The following is an 11,024-nucleotide window of genomic DNA, read 5'->3' as shown; positions in this document are numbered from 1 at the left end:
TTTAAATTGGCCTTCGTTTAATATTGTAAAAGTTCTGTATGAAAATAATTTCTGTATTGTGGAAGATGTTTATATTCCACATTTTTTGTTTTTTAGTTTTAGGCTTCAATTTCCTTATTATGATTTATATATATATATATTCTTTAAGATTTTATTTATTTATTCATGAGAGACACAGAGAGAGAGGGAGGCAGAGACACAGGCACATGGAGAAGCAGGCTCCACACAGGGAGCCTGACGCGGGACTTGATCCCGGGACTCCAGGATCAGGCCCTGGGCCGAAGGTGGCCCTAAAACGCTGAGCCACCTGGGCTGTCCTCTAATTATGATTTTTGAAATACAGTATGCCCTATATGCTAAGTTAAGGTGATTACAAATGCGAAACCTACATCCAGCTTTTCAGAGTTGGAGAGAGAAGGCCTGCCAATGGGTTACTTTGTGCTAACACAGCACATTGTATTATTTTTCAAACAAAAGTTTTAAATCTGCTTATACCCAAGCTCACGAGGGATGAAATGTTTTTCTCGGGTTTTCTGTTTGCTATATTTTGTGCGAGGGGCGTCCTGGCCTTTTTCGGGGTTACTTTTACGACTGCCCCCTTCGGCTGGGTGCAACCTCCACCTGCACAACCCCCCTGCCCCCGGGCGAGGAGGATAAAGCAGAGACCCCAAAATGCATTCTCCAGAACGTTCCCAAGCACTCTCAAACCAGGGGGCAAATTATTTCCCCCTCCAGGTTAATCCAGTACCGTTAGTTTAAGCCTGGGTTTAGAGGAACAACTAAATTCAGAATGTGGGGCTGCAGGGGAATGCATGGCAAAAAGCCACGGGGGGAAAAAAACCAACAGAACTGTTTCAAGGAATATGCTGCAACCCGCGAAGGAGTGGCTTTGCTCAAGCTGCTTTTATAAAGAGTTGCATTTTCCTTGTTCATCGAACTTGCTTCAGTTCCTAGGGAAGCGCCTGGCTTTTCGGTGCGTGGCCGGCGTGGCTGGTGAGCAAGAGTCAAGGGCGATGGCCAAGGGGAGCGAGTGCCCGCGCTGGAACCTGACGCGGACCCCGGGGTGTCCTTGGGGCGCCCATCACGGTCTTGGGTGCACGGGCTGCGACTGGCCTCTTTTTGGCGGGAGGCGCAGACGGCGGGGGGAGGATGGAGGAAAAGTAGCAAGGGCTTTCCTGGGCTCGCAGCGTCTCGCCCCCGCCGCCGCTCGCGCCGCCTTCCGCCCGCGCCCCCAGTCCGGGCCCCGCACGCGGCCGCGGTCGTAGGGCGTGCTTGCGGCAACCGCAGGGCACGCGGGCCGGCCGGGGCGGGGGCGGGGCGGCGGTGGCGGTTGCGGGGCATGCGCGGCTCCGCGCGCGGCTTCTCAAACATGGCGGCGGCGGTGTGAAGACCGGTACCAGTTCGCGGGACCCGTGTGACATTTTCGCTCCTGTGGCCGACGAGACCCGAGGTACGTGGCGACTCCGGGCCCCGTGAGGACGAGAGAGGCGGAGCCGTGGCATCCGGCCTCTGGTCGTTGTCCGCGGGCGGGCGGGTGGCCGGGAGCCCTTCGCGGCGCGTCCCGCGCGAGTAACGCCCCCTTAACTGCCCCGCCGGGTCCGGCCTTAGCTCGACCGTGGCCCACCTTGGGCAGCCTCCTCCCGGAGGCCGGGGCTCCCCTGCCCCACTTAGCGCCCCCCGCGACGCCCCACAGCTGCTTTTGCGCAGCCCCTCGCTTTTCCCCGGGGCCCCGTCGCGGTTCACTGGCCCATCCCTCGCGCGGCGTTTGGTTGCCGTGTTGCTCTCGAGCGGCCCCCGGGCCCGAAGCGCGGACAGCACCCTCCTGAGCATCCTCTTGCTGTGGGTGGAGCTGGGCTGGGGGGGCCGATCTGCGGCCCCGGGGCAGCGCCGGTAGGCGGTGGGGCTGAGGGGCAGGGATGACTTTGCGTGGTCTGGGCTGAAACCCACCCTTTTGCCTTCTGTGGACTTTTGAGATAACTTTTGGAGTTTGGGAGGGAAACGTTAGCCCGGAAGGATGCGCCTGTGGCTTAGCGCGGGCTCCGGTCCCGCTGCCAGGTGCTCGTCGGACTTGCGCCCCGGGACTCTGGGAGGGTGATGGGGGGCCGCCGGTGGCTCGCGCTTGGAGGGGAATTGGGGCTGGAGGGCGCTGCCCTCCTTGCGTGTGTGTTGGAGGTGGCGGTGGAGAGCGGGGCTCCAACTCTCCGGTGGAGCGGCAGGGCGGCCGCTGTACTCTCGCGGCTTGACCTGGTCTAAGGACCATTGGTGCCTTTAAGGGACAGCCTTCTTGCTCTTTCCACCTGACTAGTGGTTGTGCTGCATCCCCGTGTAAATCGCCAGAGGGAGAGCGAGCAGGCGAATGTCATAGATTTTGAGCCTTGAGGTTATACATAGCTTTGCGGTCTGTAATTTGCCCCCTCCCTGGGCCCCCAAATGTTTGGCCAGCGCCAGTATTTACAAATCCTCGCTTAATTGATGTTTTTAAAGGTTGTGAAACATTGGTCATTCATTACAAAGTGTGATTGTAAGTTGAAATTAGCTTTTATTTTGAAGAGTTAGATTAGCTTTGATGATTTAAGTGTTAAGGTGACGTTAGGATATCTCTGGAAAGTGAATGGATCTGTTCGTAGGGGGAAAGTAAGGCACGGAAAGTGAATACTTAAGATCATATGGTTTGCAAATTTGTCAGAGATAGTTTTATCAAAACAACTGCAGATGCTGCTGCATTTCTAATGCTTCCAGGGCTATTCATATTTCTGTTTTGGGGAAAGAGTATTATAAGATGTATAACGTTTATGGAGTACAACTTCCTATGACAAGTTAATTGTATTATAACAATAGTTCATAGATTGATTTAATTCTTTTCAATAGCAGTGCTTGTGAATGTTCTTCAGTAATCACAATTTTGCCTTTCTAGCCATTCTTAATTACTCATTAAAGAACGTATTTCCAAAGGATGAGTGTTGTGTGTTTTTTTTTTCCAGCCTGTGGTTTTGTGTATTTAATGAGAGGGATGCAAAAATAAGCTTTCAGTAAAAAGTCCAGTTGGGATTTTGAGAAAGGAGTGAAATTATGAGCACTCACCTGATGCTTTGTATTTGTTTGGCTGTGGTTTTAGCCACAGTCTTCAAAAAAGTCTGAAAGATACTTTCAAAAAGTTAAACATTTAAAACAGCTTTGAAATTTTTGAAGGGGTATCATATATATCACAACCTTATAAGTTTAAGGATGTATGCTTGTTTCCTTTAGAGAACCTGATTTGTTTTGAAATTGGGAAAAAGGATTAATGTAACTGAACTACTTTATGTGTGAGGTTGCTTTAAAGCTAATGATGTCATGATATGTACAAAAATCATTGGAGTCAGTCTTAAAGAGGTGGTATCAGTTTTTCTCATGAGGCGATAGGTCAGTCTTTTTGTTTCAGTCAATACATATTCATTAAGTGCCTCTGCTGTCTGTAGTATGGAGTTTAGTTCAAGGTGCATTTATTTAGAGGCTATGAGTGTTGGCTTCTGGGTGTTTAAGTGTGCACACCAGTAGTTTATTCCTGAAATTTCAAAGTTATATCTAAGAAAATCAATACGAATGTAAAACAAATAGTTATTTTATTTCAAGGGCAAATTCAAGGAGTTTGGAATTTTGGTCATAATTCTCTAAACAAAATTCTGGGTGTAACTGAATTATTTCTGACTTGTGTGGCACTTTGTGCCTCTTTATGATTAAATAAAGCTGTACATTTTTATGGGATTATTTTCTAAGTCAAACAGATAAACATACTGGTTAGGCTTGGGAAGAAAAATGAATTATTGGTATAAATTGAAATCACAGTGTGCTCTGGAGTCTTTTTTAATGCTAAATAACTTTGCTTTTAAGACTGAGTAAGTAGTGTAGTTTGTGACTAAATATTAACTGATAGTTTAGAGCACTTTCTTTTTAAAAAATGTTTCAGGAATCTCTGAGCTCAAAAGTAACAAGGGTTATGATGGCCAGCTATAAGCCAGATGTGACTCTCATTTTCTTTTGGGTTTGTTCCTTTTTAGCTGCCTGCCTGTTCCTCCCAGATGCTTCCTATCTCCCCTCTTCCTGCCCCCCGTTCCCTTTGCTGTTGGTGTCTGTTTCCGCATCACTGAAATGGTCAGGGTAATCCTGTGCTGCCTCACCAAGAAATAATTGATGATAGTAAAGTGCCTTGAAAAGGCTGAGTAAATACCTAGTCTTTTGAATGAAAATGACATCCCTTGTTCCATTTAAGGAAAATCCAAATCCCAATTTTAGTTTGAGCTCTTGGGGCGATGGATAGAGAGGGAGGGAGGAGGAAAATTTCACTTGAATATTTTATTGCCCCTCTCTTTGGGTTAATAGAAATGATTGTTGTAACTTTAGTAACTAACACTGGAGGATGCAAGGGATCCTCTACTATTTGAGTTATTAGTCGCCTCTAGTCTTTTTTTCCCCCCCAGGTTACCCTGTCTGCTCCACCTTTCCCCCTTTATGCCAGCTCTATTCTGATTCCAGCTGTGAATGGAAATCTGAGGTCATTTTCTCTTTCAGTTCACCTCTCTGGGAGTTTCTTTGTCTCCTCATAGTCATATTCCTGGTTTTTAGGATATGCAAGATATGAACAAAATGAGCTCTGCCAGCCATCAGGGTTAGAGCTGTCGAGGCTGTGGTTGTGAATATAGGTCTGACATTGCCAGGAGATGTTTTGCAGCTTGGAGTGAGCAAATCAGGCACCCCTAAGAATTTTAAGAACATTATTCATGTCTGAAAATTACTACAAAATATCTTAGGATTTGAAGTGATTGTTAATTTCAGGAACCAAAAACCTGGAAATTTTGAAAATGGCAGATGTTGATGATTTTGAAAGAAAAAGTTCACCCTTCCCTGGGTTAGGGTCTTAATATTTGTGATCCTTTTGTCTTAGGGAAATAGATGAAAAAAAACCTGCTGTTTATCTGATGTTAGAATGGGCTGATATAATTTAGTGGTAAGTGTTCCAGGCTCTAACTAGTTTGGGCACTGGTTACTCTAAGTATGGAAATGCCTTTACTATAGTGATAACATCTCATTTTTAAAAAGATAACAGAGGTGATGGTTCTTTAAAGCCAGATAACTTGAGAAAAATTTTAGAAACTAAGATTTGGAATGTGTGTGTGTGTATATATATATTCGTTGCTTTTCATTTCATAAGTAAAGCATTTTTGCTTGTTTTGTCTTTATGTTGTCTAATTTAAGTAAATGTTGGCCACCTTGGAAGTAATAATATGAGTGATTTTTTTTTATGCTGAATGGTTTCTACTAAACATATATCCCTAAACCTTTTCCCTACTTTTCATTTTTTGGGCATATAGTGGAAAGGTTTTGACATAAAAAATGAGGATGTCTTATTGCATGACACGTGAAAGATTTGAGAATCTGCTAAGCAGTTTATATGAGGATACTATTCAATTTAATTTTATACTCATCTCCCTAACTAAGCTAGATGAATTCCTTATTTAACCAAAGAGGGGGAACAAAAGAAATAAGCTTTTTTATGAGTAAAGAGCTGGGAAACATTTGAAGATAGCATTTGACTACGTACTACTTGTGACCTGTGTTTATGGCTGTGGCTCTGCCCCTTCCTAAGTTTATAGGAGCAAATTGTTGTAAGAGCGGAAAGAAAGTGCCCACCTTTTGTGGTAATGTGCTATTGTAAACTTCAGAAGGGACAGATGTATTGCAATTCTAGGGCATACCTTTAGGATACTTTCTTTTCTCAGGGAAAGGTTGGTGGGACTCTCTTTGCTTCTTGTCTTTCGAATACATATTTAATTTTTCTCAACCTCTGTTTCTCATAAGGATTAACTGGTGCAGAATTCCAGTCATAAAGAGCTTCGTTTGCTTGGTATGTACGTTGTAGCCTTGGCATAGTCTTTAAATTCAATATGTGTATTGAAAGAGTTCTTATTTTCTTTATCATTTGGTCACTTTTCTCACCTTTCATCATTTTTAGGTAATTTAAGATTTTGATCATATATGTAGTTTTAAGGTAACTGTGGTTGAATCACATGTGTTTTTTTCTGTTATCTTGCTTCTCTGTACAGTTGTAAACATGCTTTTTACTGTGAAACTTGTTTTTTTTCTTTCATTTGAAAGATTTAAAGTATTATTTGGAGTATTTCTCAATATAAATGTTATTTGAAAAATAAAGATCAGTATTATCTTAATTTTTTATTAACTTGGTAGAGTCTCATGAGCACATTATCTTTGATAGTTATTAAAAGAATTAAAATGCAGTACTCGATACTGGTAAGTACCTTTAAATATTGCTTTGTTTTATTACTATTTTTTATTTTTTTATTTTTTTAAATATTGCTTTGTTTTAGATTAGAAACTCTGATTTGAGAATTTCTTGAGTTGAGATTTTGAGAGGTTTCAGAAATACTTAATGAATAATTTACTGACACCTGCCTCACATTTTAAGTATTGTCAGGGATGTTTAGTTTTCTGGTCACTTCAGACTGGTTTATTGCATGCTTTTCTGTAGTCTGTTGTCTAGCAGGGATTGTTGTTGTCATCATTTCCATTATTTCTTGTAGGGCTGGTGTTAGAAACCATAAATCTAGACTGCTGTGATAATAGGAACAGGCTGTAACCTGACCCAGTTCTTTTGTCAAAATGTCGCACCGAGAGCTGCCTGTAGTAAATTGACATGCCCTGCTATTAACTTCAGTCCTCCGCAAATGTCGGTGGGCAGCAGGTCTTTGGGCAATTAGCCTGTGGCTGTGCTTTAAAACCTTAGGAATTTACAACTATAAACTGGGATTTTGGCAACCCTTGACTTGTCTTTCATTTATCTGTTTTCTGACATAACATACTTAAGTAAATGCATAGCTTTCAGATAAATTATTTTAAGATTGTAAGTAATTATTTCAACTTGTAAGCTATAATTTTTGAAGTAAATTAAAAATTCTTAAAAATAGTTATTTTCTTCTTGGGTTGTTTTGATACAGAAAAAGATTAATTTCTAACTTTTTGGGGGTAGACTTTACTAAAGCATAATTAAAATTGCTCCTCTAGAAACTTTCCTCCAGGAGGCTAGACTTGATAAATCTTCACTACCAAAAATGTTCATTCTTAATATTGATATTCACAATTCAGAGATGGAATTTTATTTTTAAAGGTAATTACAACATTATAATTCAGACTTTTTTTCTGATTTATAGAGATATCAGAAAATGGGAAATTTATTTATTTGAATGAATTGAGTAGGTGTTTGTGAGATCTTTAAGTAATGAATCATGTCCAATTCCAACAAGTTTTATATGGCTATATGATGGATATATACACTTTTTCTGTCCTGTATTAGGATAATCACCATTACCAGAAACAAAAAAAAAAGTTGAGAAAGTTAAAAGAGCCAGCTACTCTTTGTCGAAGGAAAATATATAGCTATAATGTATTTCATTTAAATCAGTATGAGTTTTTGCATTTAGGTATAAATGTGAAATACTTTTTACAACCAAAGTAATAAACTATTTTCAAGTCAAAATGAAAAACTTAAAGGTGCTATCTTAATGCAGTTAACTCAGGCCTCCCTATCATCATCTTGTATATTGACTGGGCAGCAGAGAAGAGCTTTTTTGTTTGTTACGCAGTTTTGAAAACAGTGTCTTTATAACAAGATAGACTAAAAAAGAAAAGTTTTACTTATCCTATTTCAGTAGTATTTTCTGCTGAATTATGTGTATGTATAACTTTATCACTTAGTCCAACATTTTCTTTAAAAGTACCAACAAGCATATTTGAACCTCTCCTGGCCTTGAAATTTCTTATACTATTGATATACTCAAGGGAATAAAGGGAATATAATGAAATATTTATGCAACCAAGTTATTTTATGTGTAGTGACTGTGTCTTTTCCTTTTTGTGTGTGTGAATATTGGTTTAAAGCATGTGTTTTAATTCCAACTGTAATGTAATTGGAATGTATAAACTGAATTCTGGTACAGCATATATTCCTACCTATTCTCCCTGAAAAACCCACTTACAATAGTGACCAATTTACACTGGGGCCTGTCTTTTTGAGACTTCAAACATCCTGGAAGTCAAATTCAGAGTAAAAAATTAAAGGTTTATCAGATGTTGGGGAGAGGATAGATGTGGGGAGTAGGGGACTGTCTCATATCTTACCGAATTTTCTCCTTGGCCCATTGACCTAGACTTGTGTAAATTAAACCATAGCAGATTAAACATTGCAGGAAGGAACAGGGAAGAACAATAACAGCCCCCCCCCCCCATTTTTTAAAAACCACAATGTTCTGGGACTATATGGTTTAGGTATAAGTAGCCAGTAGCACAGCAGATTATATTTACTCATTTAGCAAACATTTGGGGGGCCCTACATGTGATAGACACTGTGGATAGATACTGGAGAATACAAAGATGAACCAGACACAGTACTGCCCCTAAAAGCTTATTTCTGCCAAGGGAGATAAAGCATGTACACAAACACAATAGAAGAAATTTTAGCAAAAATGGTTGAGAATTTAAGGACCTATGTCCAGTCTAACTTGGTGATCTTGTGCAGATCTTTGAGCCTCAATATTCTTAACTTTCAAATGGACATTAATAACTAACAACCCTACAGGTTTGTAATAGGCTTTAAATAAGAAAAATGTATATAAAGACCCTAGTAGGATACCAGATATTTAGCAAGAGTTCAATAAGTGACACCTCATAGTATTTGTTATTGCCATTTTATCCCTACCGTCATTAAACCCTAGGGACCATAATTTTTTATCTTCTTATGACTCACTCATGGATCCATTCTATGGACAGTGTATTGAAACTGTCTTTTTGGTGCCTTAACAGACTTAGGTTTGAATTATTTTTCTTTTACTGCCAGCTTTTTGATCTTCAGGAATCAGCAGAACTTGGTAATTGATAAGAAACTGGACAAAGGAAGAAGAGAATCAAAGATGACTTCTAATTCAGAAAGATTGGGTATTAGTCATGTCTATTAAAAAAGGAAGCAGAGGAAGAGTCACTTATTTTGGAAGGCAAAAGAGTGCTTTCTTTCTTTCTTTTTAAGATTTTATTTATTCATGAGAGACACACAGAGAGAGGCAGAGACATAGGCAGAGGGAAAAGCAGGCTCCCTGCAGGGAGCCTGATGTGGGACTCGATCCCATGACCCTTGGATCATTACCTGAGCCAAAGGCAGATGCTCAATCACTGAGCCACCCAGGCGCCCCTAAATATGTAGTCTTTGTAGTGGTTGTGAGGCATTTAGACTGACATTCAATAGGCTATACTAGAAATTTTGGAGGGAGATTGAGGCTAGAAATACTGATACAGGAGTTATCCACAGAGGGATGTTGCATCACGATAGACTAGAATGAGATTCTAGACTCTAAAATTACTAGAATCTAGAGGAATAGAGTGAGTGACTACAGAAGATCAATGGCTAGGAAAGGAGGAAGAAGTAGAGAGGGATAAGAGAGGTAAGGCAAACCAGAGAACCTGAGGCTCAAAGACAAGAGGAGCCTGGAATGAGGGGTGTAAAACACTGAAACACTGAAACGGGGTATGATGCCTGGGAGGTAATTATGGTTTTGGGAAGCACTTCTGAGGAAAGAAGAAAGATTGCAAAAAGTAAAGTATCCCAGCAACTCTTTGTATTTTGAATGTTGTTATATTTATTACCAAAATCTTAGTCATCAGGAAGAGGTTAGTCTGGTAAATATATATTAGAGAATCTTTTCTTCAGGATGCCCAGGTGGCTCAGTGTTTGAGTGCCTGCCTTTGGCTCAGGGTGTGGTCCCGGAGTCCTGGGATCAAGTCCCACATCAGGCTCCCTACGGAGAGCCTGCTTCTCCCTCTGCCTATGTCTCTGCCTCTCTCTCTGTGTCTCTCATGAATAAATACATTAAAAAATCTTAAAAAAAAAAGAATCTTTTCCTCACTGATAAAAATATGATGTTGTCTCAATTTAAGGTCACTTTACTCCTTCAAAAAATGTGTATTTTAATATTTGCCAAATGAGAGGTTCAGCAAACAAGTCTAATAATAAATGCTTAAGTTTGGACATATTTCTGCATATGGGACTTCTGTCTGGGAAATAACCAGCAAACTTTGCTGCTGATGTGGGAACAAATTTATCTTTTTCAGCTTAACATCTGTATTTTGTTTTTTTTTTTTATACCTTCTTAGGTTGAGATTCTGTATAAGTCCATCCATTTTATAACCTCTGACCAATGGCCTAAATTTGAAAAGGGCCCTGGGAGATTTCTTTCTTGTCAGACTTGTTAAGTTCCTGTCCTTGTCAGAATGTTTACCCTAATTGACCCTTCAGATAGTGGTCTCTAATTAGAGACTCAAGGTGTATTACCTTGTCTTCAAAACAAAACAAAATGGAAAAGCAAAACAACCTGAAACAAGTTATGAAAAGGCCCTTGTAATCTTCAAATTATAGACCCATTAACTTGCTAAATAGTTCTTTAAAACTTTTTCTCAAAAAAAGAAAAAAAAAACCCAGAATTTTCCTCAGGATCACGTAAGATCAATGGGAATTTTAAGTTTAATAATTTCACTATTAATCATTGTTTAATCCTACTGAGAAAATGACTGAAGACAATGCAGGAATTTTCAAAGCATTTGTTGATCTCTTATCAGCTCTTAATTCTATAACAAGATACAATCTTCCAAACAAATGGTTTTGTAAAGATCCCAGAATATCAATGCTTGTTCAAAGTCTGCTAAATACAGTAGCTAGATTTCATGTAACTGTGGTATGTTGGTAAAGGAAACGTCAGTGTCAGACACTTATTAAATAGTTTTAACATACTAACTTTTCTCGTGGCTGATTTATATATGAAAAAAATTAAAAAAACTTTTTTTAACACCATGAAGTTGCTTCTTATATGCATTCAGTGAAGGAGCTTCTCTATATTCTGGCAAAAACAAAACAAAGTGTTTAATTTTTTTTCTTGCCCAAATTTTCTCTCTCATATGATGTGGAGAATTACTTTGGGAGTCTTATTTGA

At 40.1% G+C, this 11,024-nt stretch overlaps 1 protein-coding gene across 15 annotated transcripts in view; it reads left to right on the top strand.

The window, feature by feature from the left end:
* The first annotated feature begins 1,262 nt into the window (after positions 1-1,262).
* The window catches only part of SCML2 (Scm polycomb group protein like 2), a 98,079-nt gene continuing 88,317 nt past the window's right edge, over positions 1,263-11,024 (top strand). For 4 of the 15 annotated variants that reach the window (XM_041742045.1, XM_041742055.1, XM_041742054.1 and 1 more), the window contains exon 1: positions 1,392-1,450. The gene's annotated coding sequence lies outside the window, so the exon portion shown is untranslated. Of the gene's footprint in view, positions 1,451-5,835; positions 5,882-11,024 lie in introns of all 15 variants that reach the window. The other 11 variants (XM_041742050.1, XM_041742048.1, XM_041742061.1 and 8 more) reach the window with 8 other exon arrangements.

The sequence above is a fragment of the Vulpes lagopus genome, chromosome X (genome assembly GCF_018345385.1).
Source record: "Vulpes lagopus strain Blue_001 chromosome X, ASM1834538v1, whole genome shotgun sequence".
Classification (NCBI taxonomy): Eukaryota; Metazoa; Chordata; class Mammalia; order Carnivora; family Canidae; genus Vulpes; species Vulpes lagopus.
The sequence above is the reverse complement of the archived record's forward strand: the minus strand, read 5'-3'. Positions and strand labels throughout refer to the sequence as shown.